This window comes from Clytia hemisphaerica, unplaced genomic scaffold, assembly GCF_902728285.1.
Source record: "Clytia hemisphaerica strain Z4C2 unplaced genomic scaffold, Clytia hemisphaerica genome assembly, whole genome shotgun sequence".
Taxonomy (NCBI): Eukaryota; Metazoa; Cnidaria; class Hydrozoa; order Leptothecata; family Clytiidae; genus Clytia; species Clytia hemisphaerica.
This window is the reverse complement of record NW_027103409.1, coordinates 139194-164462: the sequence shown is the minus strand read 5'-3', so window position 1 is coordinate 164462 and position 25269 is coordinate 139194. Positions and strand designations below refer to the sequence as shown.

The 25269-nt window shown below is 34.4% G+C and overlaps 2 long non-coding RNA genes across 2 annotated transcripts; both read left to right on the top strand.

The window, feature by feature from the left end:
• The first annotated feature begins 515 nt into the window (after positions 1–515).
• On the top strand, positions 516–1121 carry LOC136797421 (uncharacterized). Its single transcript, XR_010845251.1, has 3 exons — positions 516–605; positions 896–956; positions 1098–1121. It is a non-coding gene; the product is annotated as an uncharacterized lncRNA (long non-coding RNA).
• A 22843-nt stretch (positions 1122–23964) lies between these two features.
• LOC136797420 (uncharacterized) lies at positions 23965–25252 on the top strand. The gene is made up of 3 exons (XR_010845250.1): positions 23965–24025; positions 24378–24472; positions 25174–25252. It is a non-coding gene; the product is annotated as an uncharacterized lncRNA (long non-coding RNA).
• The last annotated feature ends 17 nt before the right edge of the window (positions 25253–25269 follow it).

The following is a 25269-nucleotide window of genomic DNA, read 5'->3' as shown; positions in this document are numbered from 1 at the left end:
GCCTTAGGTACCCCAAGTATTTGAAAGATGATCTTTACTATATTTCAATATTTTGAAAATATGAAATTTTCATGTCGTTAAAATCTCTTGAAATATGATATTTCATTAAATTTTCGCTAAATCTAAAAATTGAAATTTCCATCAAATGGGAATTCTTGAAAATATCATATTTCAATAAATTTACAATTTTTGAAATATGAGAGCGCCAATCTAAAATGGCGGCATAGATCTTAAACCGGGGGTCAATAGAAAACCAATATGATTCGTATGATATCAATATTTACAATGTAAATATGTTTTAGAAGATTACTCCAGTTTAGTTTTAAATTCACTCGAATAATTTTAATTCGAAGAACACCTAATTGTATGGTGTTTATGTTATATTTTTGAGAGTATCTTGAGTAAAATTTAATAATGTAATAACCCCCTGACCAGATGCCAGATTCGCTGATCACGAAATCAAAACATTCAAAACCAGTTTTCAATTTTTGTGGTTTCTTTGAGTGAGTGTGAAAGTTGGAGTGGTGGAAGTGATAAGCTGATCTGGAGTCTGGTGTAAGAAAAATGGAAAGGAGAAACATAATTCAACCACAAAATCATGATGTGTAAGTATTACTTCACCCATTTATATCAACAAATGAGTCTAGTTAGTGCTATTTCTATCTATCCTAAACTAAGGGTCGATCAGACAACACTCATTTAAGGATTTTTTTGTATCTTTTCCTTTCTTTAATTTACCTTTGCGATTTGGCATGTCATTCACCTAGTCATTCACCCAGATCAGGGGTATATTTTCTACTTTTTTTCTACTTTTTTCCTTTTTTGTAAATGTTGTTTTCCTTTGCTGTTCATTTGTTGTCAAAATGTTTGACTCTTTTGTCTTTCTACACTACAGGTCGTGATGCTGTATCATAACATAAACTCCACGAAACCATTTCTCGTCAAGTAAATCAAGGGTAAGGGAATTATGCTTATTTGTATGCTACTTTTTTTAAAAGAACTATAAGCTGGATAATTTGCTATATATGTAGGTATTTCAAGTTTTTTTTTTGAGCAATGAAATGTTTTTGGCAAAGCTTTCTTCTCAATTTTTACAGGTTAAATGACTTTATCAAGCACTGTACAACTCTCTGCACCATAAAGAAAAAATCCAGATAGCCTACACTACATGATCTGACAGACAAAACGAGAAAGGTATTTATCACAGAATTCAATTCAATTTTTTCAACTATTCCTAGTCCATTTGCTTTACAAGGTAACCTTTTCTCTCGAAAGTAGAGATCAAATGTAATAAAGTGATTTTACTAAACTGTTGTTTTATAGCCAATGTTTTGTTAATTTCCCGGAGGGGGGGGGCATTTAGTCAAATTTGGGTATGGAGACGTTCTGCTGGGCAGTGTCCCTTTTTTTATACTCTGAAGATATCTAACAGGGTGCAAAATTTTCTAATTTTCAAGATGAGTTTCTGATAGGGTCGATTATTTTTATTATTTTGGACAATTTTCAGGGTGGAAATGAGAAAATTTTAAAAATTTTCGGCTACTTTTATTAATTTTTGCCACTCCAGGGTGAAAATGGGAGATCTTTTAATTTTCTGTTCTGACAGGGTTCCAATTTTGCCAATATGGCACGTCTGACAGTATCAACTTTTCAAACTACAGTGGTACTTTCCCGTCGGCCGTCAAGGTCAGAGCCCTTGGGTTAATTTCGTGATAAGATTCATATTTACTTTTGATAGTTTGACCATATTATTATCGATTATAAATTTTTTTTCAGGGAACACCATGAACTGACACGATTTTCGAAGAAAGCTGATTGACTTATGATCCTGAAATCGAGTTATTTGGCAAGTGACGGTTACTGATTTCTTATTTTGAGTGTTTGTTTCAAGAGCTAAAAGTTGCTTGAAATAGGAAACTGATCTTGGAATTTTAATAAAGAAAGTTTGACCAAAGTTTAACTTATTTGACTAATACTCTTAAGCTTTTGCTCTCATACATTGTATAAGTAGAATTTGTATTTTTTCTGTATTTTTTACCTTGTAATTTAGATTATCTAAATATTAAATTTACTTTATCTTATTTAATATGAATTTTTAGTTCTTCTAAAGATGAAATAGATCAGTAACATGAAATGTAAACTAAAAAGAAACCTTTGTGCCTTCCTTCCTTTCTAGCTCTATTTTGATACATGGAAACTTAACATTTGCAATTTGGAAATCTTTTAAACTTAATGTTTCATCCTTGTGTAAAGATAATAATTATGAAAATTTTCCTTTGGGAAATGTTTTAAACTTGACATTACATTCCATGGAAACTTAGTAAATGTAATATTTCCCTTGTTGAAAACTTCTAAACTTGAAATTTCATTATATGTAAAGTTAGTAAATATGATAATTCCATGTGTCAGGAAATGTCTCAATAGGAATTCTCCATCTTTCCATTTCGTAGGAAATATGGTCTTTCAAAACGTATGAAATATATAGAAAATGTTAGATTTCCTATATATTTCCTACATCAGAAATCTATGATTTCGCCCAGTGCGTCACATATCCATAATGGCCTTTTCGAAGCTCCTTTACACGTTCCAGCCGCCCAGCAACAATCGTTATCTTCACTGCTTCCGCCTGCAAGAGTCATTCATTGAATCCAACGCGGTGAGTTTATCAATCTCAAGGACAAAAAGTCGCTCAAGGTTCTGATTGATGGGGATAGCCTCAGCCTTGCACAAGATGATAGCTGGAATGATACCCGGAAGGACTACAAATATAAGGTGATTGACATGCAATCGTGGCTCCTAGCTTGGACTGTGCTTATGCAAATTTTTCTATTCTACCGTCCTCATTTGACTGAGCAGCTGACTACAATCATTGTCGAAATATATTGACAATTTTGGTTGTTTTAACGTTTTTCAGAATTTAAAGTTCGGGCGAGAATGGCGATTTCAGCATTTGCCACTTTAGTTCACTGGATATTTCAATTTTGGAGGGCTTAAGTGGCTTCCAGGCTATATTCTCAGCCTTGTTGGAACTTTTTTGAGCTTTTGGATCCTGAGATCCTAAGGTCCTAAGTCTTAAGTCTAGTGTTAAAACTCAGAGTTAAAACTCTACTTCCCAGCCCTAATTTATGGCACTTAATAATCACTTGCGGTTGAGGGAATTTCCCTTTTATTCCAAATATTATGGCCAGCATTGTAGGTACCAGCAATTCATTTCAAACCTGGCATATACGTATAACTTCAGTGCATGGTACGCATATGATCAGGCATTTAGACACCATGTTGCGAACAACCTATTGAAGCGTTGGGACCAGTCAAACGACTTAATTTTTAACCTTCACGTCAGGGGCTCCCAAGGAAGGGGTAATTGTTACTTTTGTGGGGGGGTCCGACCATCTGGTTTCCAGTTGCCCTAGGCGGGCGGGCTTCGGGAAAGCGTTCGTTTGCACCTCAGCAGTCAGGCAACAGCGCCACAACGTCCCGTGCTCGCTCCTTCTTGCAGCCTGCAAACTCTGCTTTTTCCACCCTGAGCCAGTCTGCTCCTGCGCCCAGTCAGCGCTTTCTCGCCCCTCAGGGTGGGCAGCGCCAGTCTTCACTCCCACACCCCCAGAAAGCCCAAGCCGCAGGAACATCAGGGAAAGTGTGCTTCAGGTACAATAAGGGCCTCTCATGCTCAGGTTGCACCCGCGTCCACAAGTGCTACAACAAACAACTTTTCAGTATCACTCAATGAAGAAGTTATTTCCACAGCCATTGTCAAGGAACTAAAACGTTTACACACTGCCGGTCCTTTTGCATCCCCTCCCCTTTCCTATTTCAAGTGTCCCCCTCTTGGCGCAGCCCCTAAGAAATATGGCACTCAACGCATAGTCCTTGACCTCTCATCCCCTCGCGGTTTCTCAGTCAATGATGGTATTCCCGCAGAAGAGTGCTTGCTCTGTCCATTACACCTCCTTTGACGATGCTGTGGAGATGGTTAGATTGTTTGGCAAAGATTGCTTTCTCGCTAAGGTCGATCTTAAGCACGCTTTTAGACTTTGCCCTGTCCATCCTAATGACTGGCACTTACTGGGCTTTAAATGGAGGGGTAAGTATTATTTCGACATGTGTCTTCGATTTGGCATGAGATCTTCACCTTTTATTTTCACTTGCTTCGCTGATGCTTTGCTTTGGATCCAGGTCAACAAGTTTTCTATCCCCAGTATCTGTCACTACCTGGATGATTTTTTATTAGCAGGCCACTCCCTCCAGGACTGTTTACTTAAACGGGATAAAGTTTTCCTAGCTTTCTCCTTGCTTGGTGTCCCCATTTCGAAGGACAAGCTGGAAGGCCCAGCTCAAGTCCTCACTTTTCTTGGTATCGAAATTGATGTTCAGGCTTCTACTTTGAGACTTCCTTTACCGAAACTTACAGAATTGCGTGGCTTAGTGCTTCTTTGGTCCACTCGACGCAAATGCATTAAACGAGAACTGTTATCATTGATTGGCTCACTTTCCTTTACTTGTCGTGTTATTAAGCCCGGAAGGATTTTTCTCAGACGTCTTATTGATCTTGCTCACTCTGTTCGCTCTCTGCATCATCACATTGACATCTCGGTCTCAGTTAGGGAGGATCTTGCCATGTGGTCTGTGTCTGTGTTTCTACAGTCTTGGAACGGATGTTATTTTTTCCAGCAGCCAACTACATCTTCTTTTGCTCTCAATTTGTTCACTGATGCTTCTAAGCTGGGCCTTGGAGCCTTCTTCCACAATCAATGGATTTCTGAACCCTGGTCAGATGACACGGAGGTATTAACATCGCTCTCCTTAAGTTGTTTTCTGTTTTCACAGCCATCATCACATGGTCAAACCAGCTTCAGCACAGGTCCATCTGTGTCTTCACAGACAACGAGGCTATTGTTACAATATGGCCATCAGGTCCCTCTAAGGATGCGGTTATTTCGGCACTCATGCGTTCAATGTTCTTTCTCTGCACTCGTCACAATATTTCCATCTCCTTTAAGCATTAGCTTTAAGTTCCAGGTGTCGATAATGTCTACGCAGATCTTCTTTCTCAGTTGCAGGTCGATCAATTCCCTCCTTAGCATTTCGCATTAGACTTATAACTTATATCTACTTTGAATAGTTCACATGTTGAGTTTCAATACATTTCAACTTTCGGCTTAATACTCAATCGTCTCTGTTTACTTACTCTGACCAACCCTGGATAGCCTACTTTCCCTTTAGATATTATTTCAGAAAATCTAGTATTAGCGCTAAAACACTAAGTGTCTCATCATTCACTCAGCTCTCATTTATTTCGGACCATTACTCACAGCTCAAAAACTACGGGTTTCATTATCCCCAGAATTAATAAAAACACAACCTAGATCAAAACAAAAACTTTGGAGAAAGAACACCAAAACAAAATGGCAGGGACCCACACCTGACAATAAAAACCCTAATAAATATCTCACAATAATCACAAAAGAAATCTCAAACTTAAAAGACATCTTGAAAAACTCGCCACTAACGGATAACCTTAAGGGGTCATCCATATAGTACGTACGCAAAATTTTTCTAAATATTGGATACCCCTCCCTCTTGTACGCAGAGAACAATAGAAATGAGGTCATTTAAACAATAGACGTACGCTTTTGCTAAGTCCCTCTCTCCCCCCTTCACTGCGTACGTACTATGTGGATGGCCCCTAACCAAAAAGAAAAGAAAACCCTGTTTCGATTATAAAAAAAACACAACAATAGAAATAAAAAAAGCTGACAAAGGAGGTTCTATAGTCATAATGAATAAAACTTATTGTGAAAATAAAGCAAGGGACCACTTAAAAAATAAAGACCAGTATGAAAAAATCATGGAAACCCTTTGCAAGATCTGAAAACAAACACCGAGGCCTTCCTGGACACGATCTACTACCATTACCACATAAACAAAGAGACCTTTAACTTTTTGCTACCACCGACCACCCCAAGAACCAATTTATTTTATATTCACAAACTAGACTACATTCAAAATTCACAAAATAGACATCCCAGAAAGGCCTATAGTTTCTGCAGTTAACTCGGTAAATGAACATATTTCTGATTTTCTATCAAGATGTATCCAACCTCTCACTAGAATGATACCTGCACACCTAAAAGACACAAAAGACTTCCTACGTTCTGTAGTAAACAAAAAGATAATAGACACAACATACTTGGTGACAAATAGATGTCACCTCACTATACACAAACATACCAATTGAAGAAGGTGTTGAAGCAGTTTTACACTACATAGATAAAAACAACAAACAACTCCTTCCAGAATTCTACACTTTTCCATTTCGTACTTGCAAACAACTATTCTCTATTCAAAGACATCTCTTATGAACAATTACAAGGCGTTGCCACGGGTACAATGGTAGCTCCAAATTTCGCCGATTTCTTCCTTGGTAGATTTGAAGAACAACACATACTCACAAGTGAAACAAAATCAAAAATTAGACTATATAAGAGGTATCTAGACGATATTTTCATGCTCTGGTCTGGAAATAAAAAAGACCATATTAACAACATACACCCGATAATCAAATTCACGTATAAATACTCAACTGAGGAAATAAATTTCTGAGACTCAATCATATACAAAGACCATAAAACAAACACTTTTAAAAGCAAACTCTACAAAAAACCAACACATACAAACTCGTTATTACAATATACATCATACCATCCAAAACACACAAAAGAAAATATAATACAGACCCAAGCTTTAAGGTATCGTATGCTGACTACAGACAACGCAATTCTTAAACAACAACTCAATCAACTAAAAAAGGACCTCTACGGTAGAGGATACCCACCAAAACTTGTAAATAAAAAATTACATTAAAAAAACAAAACATCTGAAACAGTTCCACTGTCTTTATAATAACAAAAAACTGGGTAAACATTGCTTCAAAACCAACAACCCCTCTAACCTGCCATTCATCATTAAATACTGCGAACATTTCACTATTATACAAAAGATACCTGGAAAACACTGGTCCATCATTCAACAAGATGACAGCTTAAAAAAGATCTATAATAAAAAACCTTTCTTAGTATACAAAAGAAACAAAAATATCAAAGACATCCTAACCAAAACCCGTTTCTTATAATTTTTATTTTTTATACTTTTTTCTTAGAGAATGAAATATTTCATCATACATAATTAATCCTACTTACCTTTGACACACAAAAAATATAGAATTTATCTGATGGACCCAGAAATCTATAAGAAACCTACATTCAAACACAACTACACACTGATATGTTTGTAACAAACATTTATCAAAACAACTACATACCAATATACTTATGACAAACACCCATCATTAACAACTACATACTGATATGCTTATAATGAAAATCTATCAAAAACAACTACATACAGATATGCTTATAAGGAAAATCTATCAAAACCAACTACATACTAATATGCCTATTACAAACATCTGTCAAAAACAACTATATACTGATATGCTTATAATGAACATCTATCATAAACAACAAACACACTAACATACTTATAATGAACATCTATCAAAAACAACAAATATTGATATGCTTACAACAAAACATACTAATATTTTTATAACAAACATCCATCAAAAGCAATAACATACTGATAGGCCTTTAACAAACATCCATCAAAAGAACAAACATACTAATATGCTTATAAAGGCATTTTAAAAATACAGTTGTTATTGTCACAGGAGAAGGAAATACAATCATTAAAGCGGGTAATGAAATCTTAACTGATCAGAATAGCTTCATAGAAGCTCTAATTTCTTTCATTGGCATTCATTTTATCGCAGACATGGAGTAAGATGAGACTCACGAGGTTGCACTTACTATAATGCATTATGTTATGTTTCGATATGAAAAAACATCACCAGGAATCTTCAAACAAGTTGATACACTATGGCGAAGTATACTGATTATAATCTAAGAAAAGTTTGAAAATCTCTCATGGATCAAAACACTACCCTCAACATAATCTCAGCAAAAGCTGAAACATCATCACACCCCAATTGCTCGACCGACAATACCAGCAAATATGATACAAAACAACAAAACATTCAAACAAACAATTATACAAAGAAAAGGAAAATGGCAAGATGAAGACAAAGCCTAGAGTCAGGTGTGGTACCAAGAGTAAGCACTCTCTGGCGCCCGCGAGCCACCCGTCATCTTTACCAAAAACATGGAAGAATGGCTTGAGAAAGACGCTTTCAAGGACATTATGATTTTCGAGGACCTATTTCCTCTTATCATCCCTAGATTTTTACTTTGAAAACCTATTTAGTCACTAGCTTTAGCCAAGATTTTTAAATGTATATAGTATTATATTGTACATTTATGAACACTCGCACCAGTATTACTACAGTGTTCAAACTTCTTCCAAAGAGTTTTAAAAGTATAAACATTTCTCTCTAAAGTTATCAAATTTTCGAAAATTCTTGCATCAATATCTGTAGTGTTGAAATTGCGCTTTGACCACTAAACTTCACTAAATGTACACAATTTTAGTCATAATACTTGACAGAAAGAACACATCTCATTCTTCGTTTAACCCTATTCAACCTAGGCTTTTAGAGGCGGTTCAGAACTAGGGGGACCACCCCTTAACTTTTGATCTAGTGGGTCTTTTTGGATGAAATTTGGCATACAAGATCCTTGTCACGTAAGGTAACTTTTGACAAAAAATGTTTTTGATGACGTCACTCATCATACCCAAAGTGAGCAAAAACCGAAAATTTCCTTTGTTTTTATATCTAAGAAAAGTTTGAAAATCTCTCATGGATCAAAACACTACCCTCAACATAATCTCAGCAAAAGCTGAAACATCATCACACCCCAATTGCTTGACCGACAATACCAACAAATATGATACAAAACAGACAAAACATTCAAACAAACAATTATACAAAGAAAATGAAAATGGCAAGATGAAGACAAAGCCTAGAGTCAGGTGTGGTACCAAGAGTAAGCACTCTCTGGCGCCCGCGAGCCACCCGTCATCTTTACCAAAGAAGAAATAGTGTTGATCACTATTTCGTACATAAAAAAACAGAGAAAAGGGATTAAAATAAAACAAATTGTAAACGAAAAAGTTTAAAATTTCTGACCATACAGTGAAGTACAGCAGAAAGAAAGAGAAAAAGTTGAAAGGTTGACCGAGAGCCCGGTTCGGAACCCCGTAACCGAGTGGCCGTACACATTTGAAACGAATTAGGAAATGAGACAAACTCAACAAACTTAGACACAAACTACAAATATACTGGACAGAGAAAAAGATACAACACATTGAAATATAAAACGACTCTATCGATTAAAAAGAAATGAAAATTAGTAAATTAGTAAAAGAAACAGTGAAAAGTCCAAAAAATTTTTGTTGTTTAGTTGTGGAGTAATGAATCTGAAATTTTTTTCGCATTACTGAAAAAGGTTCTCAAAACTTGATGACGACCATACATTTTCCTCAAAACTTTTTCCAACCGTGTAATCTTTGCTTCTTGCTTCTTTGCTCTATCAATGAGAGACATACTTGCACTAATGAAATTGTTCACACTGGAACAGACCCTACCAATCCTCAAAATTTCAGCTCCCACACAGTTATAAAACATCCGAGATGGAATATTGCTCGACGCAAATAAAAGACGAACAATCGAAAAAGGAAAGTTATCTCTTTTGTCATAGAGTTTTGCATCTATGTAACCGTTGTCATTGGTTAATGAGAGATCCAGAAAATTAATAGTATCGCCTGAACTTTCAAGATTGAGCTGAAGTTCAGGAGGGTAGATTTCTTTATAGTTTTCCATAAATAAATTGTCATCATTGATGGTTAAAAGATCGTCAATGAATCGAAAAGTGTTTGAAAAGCGCCTTAAGGTATGTGTACACCTTTTTTCTGATTTTTTGTCAAAAAAATTTTTTTCAGTCAAAGTGGAAGAAAAGTTACTGGATTTCATTTTGGTAAAATCGCGATCTTAAAATATTTTTTTGATCCAGAGTTATAACCATTTAAATTTCAAAACAAAGTTCGTCTTATGATGGATTATTTACTCAAATAATTGTCTCTTTCGGAAACATCAAAGACAAAAGAGAGAAGTCAGCTGATGTTTATTCTCACCTCTATGAATAGTAATATTTTTGACAGATTTCACTGATTACTCAAATAAACAGCAATCATCTCGTTAAAAATTTCAAATTGATGTAGAAAAAAACGAAATTTTACCACACCATACTACTTTCAACGAAGTTAAAGTCACCCATAGCATTTAGATATCGACTTCATTCTTTTTTTTTGAGATTCCCAAAAGATCAAACTTAAAAAGGGTCTTAGGATTTTATTTCCAACCGAGTTGTTTTTCCTCAATTTACAGATAACTGAAAAAATCACATTTAAATTTACTTTTTTAACGATATTTTTACAGAATTTAGGATTTAAAGAGTTAAAGTCAATTCCAAAAAAAATCCCAAGACAATTTTTAGTTCAATCTATTGGGAACATAGTATCGAAATTATTTTTTCAAAATTCAAAAGCTATGGGTGACTTTAACTTCTTTGAAGTAGGTAAGGTTAAAATTCTTAAGATTTTAATTATATCCTGCCCAGTTTATTAAATTCATCTGAAACTTTTACCATTAGAAAGAGAATGTTATTGGCTTTCAGAAAATATATACTTTTGATATATGAAAATTTGTTGTCCTAAAGATATGATCAATTAAAGAGAATGTGTCAAGAAAGGTGAACACATACCTTAAAGCGAATAAGAGAATAAATAGCTATTGTATTCTAACAAAGGCTTTAGAAAAAAGTTGCCTGAGTTTAAAATGCTTATTTTATCCTAAATATTCAATAAATGACGGTTTAAAAGATATATTTGACATCAAAAATAAATTTGTATTAGAAAAGTGTCAATTTTTGTGACACCTCAAGGTGCGAAAATATTTAGGTGCCAAATTGTTTTTTATTTTTAAGCTAAATAAAAGTTAGGAATTTACAGAAAATTGCACGGCAAAAACTCTATTATTTCAGGAACTATTACCAATAGTTTGACCTCCGAACAGAAAGAGCCCACCCCCCTAGGCCGAATAGGGTTAAACTTACTTGCAGTACCTATATTTTTGAAACATTTTCTTCTCCCAATTGTTGCGTAGAAAGCTAGCTTAAAACAAGAAATATATTTCTCAATCGTATAATCTCGTAAAATGAGAATAAAATATCTCAGTATACAGACAAAAAGAACGAGAAATTGCATTCATAAATCAAGAAAAAAAATTCCCAAAACAAGAAAATTCTAATTAGATTAATTCTCATGATTTTGCAGTGAGCAGATGTTGCCGAAACTGAAGAAACTCCAAACAAGATCTCAGATCATGATGTTTCAAATACTGATACTTCAAACATCCCAAAATCGGATATTGCATTTGCAAAATTCAAAGCCCTTTTGAACAAAGAAAAACAAAGAAAAAAAATCATCAAGTGCCACTATTGTAACACTTTTTTTGAAAGACTAACCAGCATTTAAAGATCCAATTGAGGTATGAGGTTTGTTCCACGTACAATTTAAAGCTTTGTGATTCAATAATTATACAAGAACTATTTTTTTATAAACATCAGCTTTTTTTAACTAACCCCCGGGTTAAAAAAAAAACAGGCTAAAGGTATGCTATAGGCTAATGTTTAATTTGTGTGCCATTTTCAGCCTGTTTTTACATATTTTAATCAAACTTCCCACTATATACCAAAAGGAATTTTATTTTGAAAAGCCTGTAGTCACTTAGTTATTTTCTTTTTCAAAGATGGTAAATGAAGTAAAACGAATTTGTGCTGGAACCGATCATTTTATTACTGAAGATGGTTTCACCAACATATGTCTTTCCAGACTACTCAACAATATAGACAATCTAATTTATTTTGGAAAGACGTCAAACCATGCTTTGAACCTACCAAACCAATCCTCAACTGGTATGATTTTTTTCAGTATTTCGTTTACTCTTTAGACTCATTTGTCAGGTTAATAGATAGTTAAAACATGCACGCTGGAGTCTTTCTATAAAAAACTTTATTTTTTGTTTTTTTCTAAATACCATGTTTATTTTCGGTTTAAGTTTTTATTGTTAACAATGTTTTGCCACAGTGTGCGTACCCCCCCCCTATAAAGGAAGAAGTTGAAAAGGGGGGAGTATAGGAAAATGCCTTTAAAATGGAGGGTGATTTGTTACATGAAAACCAATGACTTAGTGATGAAATTCTGTTCATTTTTTGTAGCATTTGATATCAGGGTAATAATTACAGTTTAAATATTAAAAGTAGAATTGGTCTCAAAGAATGGAATTTTTCTTGCACTCTGTGGAAATAATTAAAAGTACCACCAAAATATTTCCCTTTTACAGCCACTCTGACGCCAAATCTGTCAGTGTTAGAAATATCTTTAGAAAGGGGAGGGCTAAAGACATTTATAATTGCACTGTAATTTGTTCTAATCAAACAAACCTGTTTTGTACTTTTACTTTAGTAAACTCCTTTACATTTTTTCCCACTCAGTCAAAGATCTTCTCAACAAAGCAACAAAGAAAAACAGCAAGAAAAGACTTTGCATTGAAATTGAGGTAAGATATTTAAAAAAATAATTAAATGGGACCCTTGAAGGTTGAATTTTCAATAAATGCCTTATTAACTCTTTACATATTTTAGCTGTTTGTAGAATCACGAAGACCCAGAGTAAGCATTCACCGGCAAAGTTGCACCAAGTCATCCAGTTTTGATTGTCAAGCAAGGTCAGCCTTTTAGTGAACAAATCAATTATATTCACGGTGGACGACATTTCCAAAGCTATTATTGCTCTCTTGGCCTCCTATTATCTATTCAATTTAGACTACCCGTCCAAGATTGAGTTGTATTTAACAATGCTACAATTTATATCATTCAAGGACTTCCAGGCTTCTGGAAGTTGCATCACGCATGCTAATGAACAATTAAAATTGTACAGAGAATAGCTTATGCTCATTATAGTATACTCATTGTTTTGAAGATTTTTAACTGTATATAAGACAACATATTTTCTTTTGATAGTGAACGTAAAAGTCAATGTATAATTGTGTCAAAAATTATAGGTGAACATAAAAAAACACAGTTGTGTATGCGACGTTTCGACGGTTGTCTTTATCAAGTTCACGTTTTTTTTGATAGATATAGTCCAGTAGAATTTCGTCTAAAATAGGTTTAACCTAGAAAAAATTATTATAAAAGTTTCTAAATACCGTTGGAAAGATAATTTTATCAGCTTTCCAAAAATGAAATTGGTCAATTCTATTTTTGTTAATCTCATTCCAAAATCATGAACTTAAGTTTGAGACAATTTAGATTTTTGAAAGAAATGTTAAATTGTATAAAAAGTGTATTTAAGCACGTTAAAATTTTTGTATAGTAGAAAATGTATATGAATATAAAATTGATGTAATGAAATTGTGAATAATAGTTTCCTTTCGCTCAGCTCAAAACAAATGAGCCTTTTAAATGCAATTGGCGCGTTTTTCCGTCCGTTCGATTTTTGTGGTTTTCACGCCCCTTATTATTATACATTAGTTTTTCTGCTTCTTGGAGATCTTGCACTCCTCATAAATTAATTTGTACAGGAAGCATAATTATTGAGGGATGTCTTCATTTATGTCATATCATCAGGGATATCATTAATACATTGGAATAAAGTTAAAAATTAAATTTCAATTTTAGAAATTATGCAACAAACAAAAAACACATGTCTTCTTCAGCATTTTGACATTTGTCATTTTTTTCAAATTATGTAAGATAGGTAGGTAGCTTTTCCGGTGAAGCTTATCGTTAACATTTTGATTTTTGATCTTTGAATTTTAAAAATTATGAAACATAAAAACATATCTCTTCTTCAGCATTTTGACCTTGCGCTTTCTTTTTCAAATTATATAACATAGAAAAGTTATGTGGATGCTTCTTCTTTACTTGTTACACTTTTTGTCATGAGGTTATGTAATTTAAATGATGCAAACAAAGGATTGTGCTATTTATTTGCAGAGAATTATTACGTAACCAATCATTTCAAGTAATTATATAACATCACACCTTTTCTTCCTTTGTTATGAAACATACATTTTCAGTTTACAAAAGAATGGAATGGATTTCAGTTAGTCAGTTTAAGGAAAATGATGAAGGAGGTACTTGATAAAAATGATAAATTTTTTAAGAGTTGTAAATAAAAGCATGATGATACGATGTTGGTGAAATCATTACAGCGTCGGAATTTGGAAACAAATACATCGACATTAAAGTTCAAATTTCTGTTGAACTATTTCAAACAGTGAGGGTCATGCTTCTTGGTTTACCTTCACAGACAATCTTCTACGGAAAAACCGTCACCTTGGATAACGTCAAAGTTGAAAAAAATTCGAGTACCAGCATCGAAACATATTTCTTTAATTCCAAAACGGGTAGTAAAGTCTTTGTTGAGGAACACGAGCCAGATTTTCCCTTTAAATTTATAACTACAAAGATTTCAGACATAACTATAGAGTCCAACTACGTGAATGTTATTGGTGAGCTATATTGGAGCCCTGCCGGAACATCCAAAACACCATTCAACAAAGTTGTGAAACATGGTATGCTTGTTGACGAAACCGGTAATATCAGAGTGTCAGTTTGGCGTGAAAACTTCATTTCCACTATTGAGGAAGATAAAATATACGTCTTCACAGATCTCACTACAAAAATGTTTTATGGCTTGAAACTCGAATCTACTTATTATTCTGCCATACAATCATCAAATATTGAATTGAATTTTCAAAAGCCAGATTTCAATGTTCCACAAATTCCGTCAAATGAAAAGCTCGGCAATATTAAGGCATGTCCAAAATTTCCGTAATTTTTAATCACCAATAGCGGAAGATTGCAAAATAAAATGTTATAATTTTCCGATCCTAAATAGTTCCAAGTTTTCAAAAAGTGCTGTTTGATAATTATCATTTTATCTGTGACGTCATAATTCATTTTTTTGTAAAAAATCCGGGGGTTTGCATCAACGATTTTCTTGATTTGGGGAATTGTAAACGCTATTAAATTTTTCAAACAGCTGTTTTCAGTTAGCCCAACATACTAGCTTTCAAACTTGATAACTTTTTTTAGCCAAAAAGCGCTGCTATTGGTGAAAAAATCGCAATTTCTTTAAAATGACGTAATGTTACTATTTTTAGAAACAACGCGAAGAGAAACGCGGGAAGAGTCAATACGAACCCCCTGGAACCCGAAGAAAAACAGAGATCGGTCCCGTAAAATCATCCAAATCCGTAGAACGGGAAAATGAAATGGAAAAAAAAAAATAACTTTTGAAGTGTTCAAAATGGCTCAAACAATTTTGGTCTTTGATGGTGTTGTTTAAAATGGTTCAAATATTTTGGTCTTTGATGGTTTTTTGGAGAATGGTTCTTGATACAATCTTTGAGTTTGAGAAAGAAAATTGGTGTTGTCCTTTTGCCATTATTGGCTTAGCTATGATGAACTTTATGTCATATTTATCCATGTATGGACCCTAAAAAGTGCTCTATAAAGTGGGACTTTTTATTTTTGCAAAAAGAAAAAGGGACCTTGAATGGGACTGAAATTCCTACAAACGGGGGAATGATTTTTCTACAGTATGTTGATTTTTTGCAACCATACTTGGGATTTACAAGGTTAAAAAAGGTAACCTGACCAGCGACGCATATCCCTGGTTACCTATTTTCCCCTAGTATCATGGGTAGCTTCTCCTTATATTGTATATAGCTGGTAATCTATAAAAATGATGATAGCTAGTCGAACTTATATTTTTTGAACTTTTTGTACAAGAAACTTCTGGCATCTGATCATTACCTTTTCACTTTTCATCCGCCATCTGTACGTGCAAAATTATGGCAGCAAATCTGCCGTGGTGAGATTTTTTAGGAAAATATGCCAAACCTATATGCAAGAAAATAGTATTAATATAAAACTTTTAAAGTGGTTATCTTGTAGAAATAAGATTGAAATCTCTTGAAAACCAAAAATAATTATCTCCTCTCATTGGGCCATTCCAGTTTTCATTCGTTACCCCCCAATGGACGACATGGAATTTCCGTAGCAAATTGCTTTCAAGAAAGTCCGGAATTTCCGTAACAAATTTACAAAATACCTGTCAAAACAGTGGAATTCCGTTACTGTAACCTAAAAAAATCATGGAATTCCAATACTTCAATGCAAAATTAAGTAAAATTCATGGAATTCCGATACTTTCTCTTTAAAGTTTGCCTGGAATTCCGTGCCAAAATTTATTTCAAAAATTGATGTCATCCATTAGGGGGTAATTTTTTTTTTCTGGAATGGCCCATTAGAACATGCCCTTCAAAAAACCATAACATTAGCTATAAACTCAAGCTGAAAAATCAGCAGCGAAGGTGCAAGTATAACCCTTATTTGGCTGAGGACAAATTATTCTCCTGGGAATAGTGCAGCTGAAATGATGTCATGTTTCAAATCAAAACATTGATCTCAAGCCCCTGATTAATGGCAGCAAAATACTTGTTTTTACAAGTCTTGCGGCTTGCGCTGGACCTCGTAGATCAAAACGGGGGTTTTAATATTTTCATGCACGGGAAAGAAAGTATGACGTCATAATTACTGCTTTCAATTGCATGTTTATTGTGTGTAAGATTTTGTTGGCTTTTTAATTTTTGTGTGAACTTGCATATGTTTTGCATATTTTCCAACTAAATCCAACCACGTCATGTATATAGGGCATTTTTTTAATACAAAAAAAATATTTGTAGAATTGTGGATAGGAATTAGAAAAGCATTGGACTTTTAAGATACCTTCAGTGTATTAATTTTGGCGGTGATTAAATTTGGCGGATTTTGCCGGTTTTGGTAAGATCCGCCAAATTAAATACCCGCCAAAATTTAAAAAATTGGTTGTCCGTCAAGGTAGAAAATGACAAAAATGAGTTGGACGACACGAAAACAAATTTTGTCTATATGGCATTAGTTTCATTTCAGGCAAGGTGGTTATTGATGTCACCACTATTGGCTTCTATACTTTTTACCCTGTTTAACTTTGCCACCCCATTTTTTTGACCTGCAATCTATATTTTTTGATAGCAGAATGGAAAATGAAAATTTAATCGTCCTTCCATCAGGCACCACAAAGAAAATGCTAAATGCTTTCGACAAAATTACACAGGGTATGATGAAATTTGACTCAACTTTGATTTTACTTGCAAAATAGGAATACACCCTTTAATTACATCATAGGAATCATGTAGAGGTTAGTTTTGACTATATTGTAGATCTGGTGACAGGGTTAGAAAGGGAATGTCCAATAATAGACAATCCTACAGCTACAGTTAATACATTTTAAACACTGATCCTTATAATTGTAGATGTCAGATGTAATACAATGTAATTATATGAAAGCTGCACTTCACCGTCTTAACGCAACAGTTCATTCGTCCAATCAAAATGTAAAATATGACCTATTCAATGAACAATTTCCTCATTTAAATGTCGATGCTACCACATTTTATCGACATTTAAAACGTTTTACCAAACAATGTCGTGGCAAAGTGAGCCCTGCTGTTAAGGCTACGCTGCTGAAAAAATATTCAATTGATGCATGGAATAGGCTTGATACTGATTACAAAAAGCTACATACATCAAATTTATGTAAGCCATGTCAGTTCATGATCATTGGCCATACACCACTGAGACCCATCCCTCAACTTCCATCTCATGATGTCTCAAACTCCTCCAATTCCACTTCCACACCATGCAACTTTTCTCAAACACCAACATCTTTGTCTGTTTCAAATTCCTTAATTTCACCCACATCGTCGTCCATTTCACAACCCTTAACACCAATCCAAATTTCATCGAGCTCTTCTCAATTATGTTCCACACCAATCACAGAAGCATCTTCCTCATGCTCAGCCATTAAAACTCCAACAACACCTTTTTCCACCCTTACCATTCAACTACCACAACCCAGTGAGAAACAATCTGTGCGATTTGAAAAAGAGACAGCCAATCAAGTTTTAAAAGAGTTAAATGAGACATTTAATAAAGTATATGGCAAAGACTTCACTGGGATAATTTCAAAAGTTACTGAATCAGGTCTCCAACACCGGCAAACTGACAGTGAAAGGAAGAAGAATGTGAGGATCATTGAAAATAGAGTGAAAACAAATATAGAAAAGGTGAGTAGTCAAGAGACATTTCAATAAGTATTATGTTTACTAGTCTAAAGATCCATACTCTCTAACCAAAACTTACACCACTCAAGCAAATGTCCCATCAAAGCTACTCAGTGAGAGTATGGTATTTATGTCCCAGTTTGAATTTGTAAACATTGGTTTGAATTTCGTGCCAAAAACAGCTGTTGATTGTACCTACTTATTCACTATATCTTTGCCCCTCCACTTTCAAAATCAAGGCATGTTTTATAGGGGAGAGTTACTCATATTATGTTCTTTTGAAAACCTCCAGAATCATCAAAGTTTTAAAATTTAAAATTGTTTTGCCTGCAGCTCCGCTTTTCTGTTTATTTCCTATGAAATTAAGTCAAAATATATAAAATTGCAAGGTACTTGCTGATAACTGTTACTGATTTTCAATATAGCTTTCCATCTAAATCCTCTCAAATTCAATATAAATTAGTACTTGGGCTTGTACCATGGAATTCCCACAAGTAAGCCCATGCTCAGAATAATTAATCTGATTTTTATAGCTTTCCATTTCTGAAACCTCTGAAATTTGATTTAAAAGTACAAAATGGGCTTGTATCATGGAATTCCCACAATTGACCTGATTATTATGGCTTTCCACCTGAGACCTCTCAAATTCAATATAAATTAGTACAAAATGGGCTTGTACCATGGAATTCCCACAACTAAGCCCATGCTCAAAAGAATTGACCTGATTTTTATGGCTTTCCACCTGAGACCTCTCAAATTCAATATAAATTAGTACAAAATGGGCTTGTATCATGGAATTCCCACAACTAAGCCCATGCTCTAAAGAATTGACCTGATTTTTAATAGCTTTCCACCTGAAACCTCTCAAATTCAATATAAACTAGTACTAGATGAGCTTGTATCATGGAATTCCCACAAATAAGCCCATGCTCAAAAGAATTGACCTGATTTTTAATAGTTTTCCATTTCTGAAACCTCTGAAATTTGATATAAAAGTACAAAATGGGCTTTACATGATGCAAGCTTGATTGTGATTGTTGACCAGTAAATGTGCAGCCTTATGTAACTAACGCAAATCCCGACATGAAAGTAGCTGCCTACTAGAGTTTTGAAAGGTGCTCATCCTTGGATAAGCATGATCTCTAACAAACTAGGCTACGACTCTCGCAGCGTGGATTTGCTTGTTACGGCATTTCAAAATTTTTGCTCAGATTATTTTAAAACTTTTTTTATTTAAAATATTTTTCACATATTAGCAATACAAATTCTTTAGACATCCTGAGATGAGAGAGGTTTTTGTCAAACTTTTGAAAGGGGGTAGAACCCAGAGGGGGAGCTGATATAGATATCTTTGAAAACATCTCAGAACTCAACAGTTATTTCTAATTATGTACTCGGTAGTATGCGATAATCAAACTTTACGTATAGGACGTATATAAGGTTGAGCATTTTTTGAATTGATAGGTGATGCATGCACGCTCTGTTGATATTCTCTTTGGTACTCGACAAAGTAAAGCACAATACGTTGATCAAAGGTCTGCGTTATATATGGAGTCAAAGAAAGATGCAGTTGCTCGCACAGAAAAGCGTAATTATCATTTTTTGAGTAATTTGTCACAGAGAAAAAAAATTAGCCAGGGGGTGAACGAGTTTATGTAGAAGAAAACTATCTTTATTATCTGACGCCTTTAATAGCAACATTTGACTTCTTTACGTGTGTATAAGGAGAAATATGAACAACTAATCTTTGATAAGATTTGGACAAAAGATTTTTCTGCGATTTTTTTCAAAGTATAGTTAGCTAATACCATTATTCATAATTACAGTCTTGAAAATTGGATTCAAATCATTGATTCTTCTTTTATAAACCAAATAAGAAAGGCTCCGTTATGTGTGTGACTCAGACGAATTGAAAAATCCCAATCAATACTGGATAAGATAGTTCAACGAGGAATTAGGGATATTTATAGTTCCCCAAATAGTACAGCTCTTTGCAAGAATGACTGAGGATAATTAGGGCAAAAAAAAATTGTTCCCTAGAATTCCTAAAATTTACTGCGTTACTAATGTCATTATTTTCTAACAGGTAAACTTGATGAGGAATCTGGCAAATTTAAAAAAAGACGCCACTGCACTAATTTCGAAGAGGTAGAGTTTGACAAGGCTGCTATGCTAGAAGAAGTTAGGGGTATGAAAGGTCAAAAGGTTAGTATAAGGAACTTTTTTATTATGATTAGCAAATCTTTGTTGAAATTATTCCGACCTTTGAAAGCACCAACAATATAATGTAAAAAATCTAAAGTCATTTTAAAATTTATTACACGTGCACGATCTCCCAGATTGGTGAATTCCCTGCTATTTATCGATTTTTTACAAAGGCTAATCAATCATCCTGTTGTTTTTTAGTTGATTTTGCAATATTTGGCAGACAAGTATAAAATTTCCAAGAAAGATGGTGCTGGTCAGGTTGTTAGAGAGTTTTTAGACAGCGAGAATGTTGATTTCAGAGAGTATGACAACAATTACATCAACACAACTAGATCATCTAGACGGGCTTATCAGAAAATGTCAGGTATGCTGATGAGAGAAAAGGTTACATCATTCAATAGAACTGGCTTTGGCCTTTTTAAAATTAGTCCAAATTATGTAAAATGTTGAAGGGCTAATCTTTGCATTTACAACCACAAAACCAAAAATCTCAATTTTCATAAAAATGGACTTAGACCCCTTTGAATCAGGGTAGGCCCCTTTTGAATTAGGGGGGGGTACTTGGACTTGGGCATTTTTTTTATTTAAGATAGTGAATTTTACTTTGAATAGATTAAAAGAATATAAAGTAGAAATCTTTTAGGCGATAATTGAATAGATTAAGTCCATGATAGTGTTGAATGTTATTAAAAAGAATATTGCGAGTTCAGCTACACGTTTTTTTATAAGAATACAGTAGTGTAATTTGACTAAGGGTCAAGTGTTCTTAAGAAATTGTCAAAATTGAGGGTGAAATATTCTTATAAACAAGGCGTGTTACGACTTTGTGTTTTCTTATCAGGAGGTCAATCGGTACCAATGCCCAAATGTTACTCACATATCAGAAAGCAACTTTTGGAGAAGATTGAGAAAGGTGAAATTCTTCTTGGCGAGCTGATTGAGCCTAAAACATACATTCGGGTCAAATTGGAAGAAGGAAAACTGGTGAAGGAAACATTTCAAGTGCATGGACGAAAGCTGCCACTGGATGAAATACGACTTCGTATTTTTAATGAGCACAAAGCTCTAGGTATTTTCAACTATTTTTCGATCGAAAGTGAAAAATCTTTCTAGAGTTAGAGAATTGAAAGTAGTCTTTTTAGGTTGGGTTTCCTGCATTGTCCATCAATTATTTAAAAAATAAAGAAAATCTTTTCAATTTTTTCACTTTGCTTGTCCGTCGATGAATTAATATTTATGTTCTATTTTTGCCTAGGGATACTTCGGGATTTGGAGGAATACAAACGATATCTCGCTACGTGGGGAGACCACACGTCTATGCTAAGTTCAGGCTACCTACTTTACACCGTTAAAGTCATTTATTCCAAAGATATATTTTACACAGATTTTGAAATGGAAAATATCTTTAAGAAGTCTGTCAAGGTCCAGAGCTTAGTACAAAAACCAGAGATTTACATTGTCGGTCAGTGCAAAGATTCAATTGCAGAGAAGCTTTCGTACGTCTCTAGTAGAATGGAAGATATTGAACAAATGAAAGAACCCTTTTACGTCGACGGAAAAAAGATAGAGGATTGCATGAGATTTTTCATCGGTAATTTTTTTGTAATCGTTTTTGTAGAGGTCTTTTTCGTCATTTTCAATTCAAAGTGATTAATTTGACCTCATCTGATAATAAGCATAAACTGGCAAAAAGTTTTCAAAGATTTATCTTAATTTGAAATATTTTTTTTTTATTAAAGGTGATCATCCAGAATTGCAATTTGAAGCAGGTAATGCTCAAGGAGGAGATTACCCTTGCATGTGTGGTTGTTATTCTGGGCGCTTTGGAGACGCTGCATACGTTCTTGGGAATGGAAGAATACAGTCTTTGGAGAGTAGACGAGCAAAGGTAAGCACTTGGTAAAAATAACTATAAAAAAATAATATTAAAAACTACTAGTGACATAAATCTCAATAAAAAATAAAGCACCCTTAAAGCCATTGACCTCTTACATAGTTATAGTGTATGTTGATTCAGCAGATTGAAATAAATAGAATCTTTTGTATTGAATAAAGAAAAATGTGGAGCAAGATTTTTTTCTTCCTTTTATTTACAAATTTGAAAGGACTCTTTTATTAAAATTTTGCTGACAACAGTTTCAGACGAGTCGGGTGTATAAAACACCGTATAATTCCTTTAATCAGTGAAACCTCAAAGTTATGTTTTACTTTTTTCAAAGATCACGATCGGACGTCTAGGACAACAAACAAGCTCTATCAGCCCTCATGAAAATATACGAGTTGACCCCTTAAGAACTGATTTATTTGATAGGAAGCTGATGAACCAGGTGAAAGGTATATTTTTTTCAATTAAAACTTACTTCTGCATGTTTTGAAATTTTTTTACACATTTTTTACATACTAATCGGCTATTGACCGCCGGGCTTTTAAAGTAATCCTGTTTCTTATTACAAGTCAGGCCAATTTTTTAGTAATAGGGGTAAAAAAGATTAAGTATTTATGTCTTTTTATCTACTAAGGCAAAGGTCTGAAAGATGAGTTACTTCAAATACTTAAATCACACATGACTGGTCTGGTCAGAGTTCCTGCAGTGTGTCATCTCAACAACTCGATATCGCTTCTATCCCGTAACATGGGTCAATATGAGATAAGCCCCGTTGAACCTTTACATGACATCAAAGGGCACATTAAAAACGTTTGGGAGATCTTTCCCACTTGCTGCAACGATGACCTTAAAGAATTCTTTGAAAATGAGCTGAACAACACTTTAGGTAAGAAAAATACAGCTTATTTGAAGGCGACACAAGTTGGTCTCTAATTTTCAAGGCTTAGTCTACAAAAACTATAAGAGCGTGACGATCAAATGATTTTATTCTAATACAGGAGACACCAAAGACACATACCGTGGTAGAGATTTCCGGCTTTCTGCACTATATATGTATATGGTAATGAATGACAATAAAGACTGTCCACCAGAAATTAAGGTGAATGAAAAGAAAGTTTTTTCATAATTTCATATCAATATTGCCTTGAAACTGCTTACCCACCCCGAACTTAAGACTTGGTTAATATTATTTCCTGTGACTGTCGTCCATAAGTGTTTCTCCCCTCCCTTTACGTCTATCCCCCTTTTTGCAATATGTAGCTACCTCCAAGGAAACCACGATTTTTTCAGAACCTTCGTCGAGTTAAGTTTTGCCTCAGATATAGCTTACAATCATTTTTTCTATTGCAGGAATTTCTATACACTTTAACCGAACTGTGTCGCTTGGCATACTTACCAGCACAAAAACGAACCCCAAGAATTGTTTTAAGGGCGTATAACATCACCTATCGTCACATAATGCTTTGCAATCAGCTATTTGGTAAAAAACCTAAGATAACGAAGTTTTACGGCACATATTTTCATTCTTTAACGGTTCATCTCGCTGAAGTCATTCGTATCATCGCACCCTCCTCCCTTTACACTGAGAGCGAAGAGGGTATTTTTGCCATCATACGCGCCATAGTAAAGTCGACATCAAACAGGACAAAAGAATCAGTCAGGGATGTAGGTTTAATAAGGTAAGCGATTAAAACTGTAAAAAATTGATTCAAGCTTTTTCATTCGTAATTCAATGTTTAAAAATTGTACTCCAAACCCATCCCCACTGGATTTTTTAACCGTGGAACAATAGAATATCTATCCCCATCGGGATTTCAATAGGAATTTTCATACCCACTGAGGAAAAAAGTTCCAGTGGGGCTGTGAGACAGGGGTGTTCTAAAGTTCATAACGTCCATATAACGTTAGATAAACGTTGAAACAACGTTTTGTGCCAGCGTGGTAAGTTTTAGCCATATTTCCAGGTGGGAAAAGTCTGTAGAGAGTTGTATCTTGGCCTCTTTAAAACTCTACTTTTAAAAAACTTTCCAGATACCAAACAGAGAAAGAGTTTCAACAAAACTATGGGACACGTGGTAACTCGAACAACAAAGAATCAAAAATTGCCCAGTTCCAAACACTTATCAGTAAGTAAATGTTTTAAACAATCGATGAAGAAAAATAAAATAGTTTGATATCATTTCCTTATTTTTTTATGGTGAAAAAAGGTTCGTCAAGAATGGCCACAGAAAAACTTTTTTTCGGAGTAACTTAAAATCTTTAGTATTTCTTTCCTCCCTAAATTTGCCTGGTTTGACCCTTTTTCCGAAGAGTGTTATGTAAAATTTAGTGGGTGGTACCTTGCTTTTCCTTTTGAAAAATAGGACTGTATTGTAAACTTCCAGGTAGTTTAGGGGTAGTGTAACTGCATACACCCCTGTCTCTATCTTAGGGATAAAATCATGGCGCTAAATACAAATGGGGATGAAAATATCTTTCTTGCTTTTAATGGGTGGGGATTTTAAATTATATTGTGTACAGCTTAAAAATTCCAGTAGGATAGCCAAAATGTCAGTGTTTTTTTCCAATGGGGATGATAAGTTTTCTAATGGGGATGAAATTTCATGGTATTTGATCAACGGGGAGGATTTTTTTGCCGATTTCTCTAGTGGGTAGATCCTACCGGGTCTTTGATACAGGGGTGTTTATATGAAGTCAGATTTTATATTTGTACAGGATACAAAAGGGTGATGGTCCTTACTCAATCTCCATAAATACGAAAGTAAAGTAAAGATTTTCTATGCATCCCCACTGCCTGATTTACTAAAGAAAATCATTTCATTTCCAGCAAGCCACCCAAATTCAAGATTCCATCTCGGAGAGTGTGATAAAAGTTGGCCGAAACATCTGAAGCGCATTGTGGACTATGTGCTGGCAAGAAACT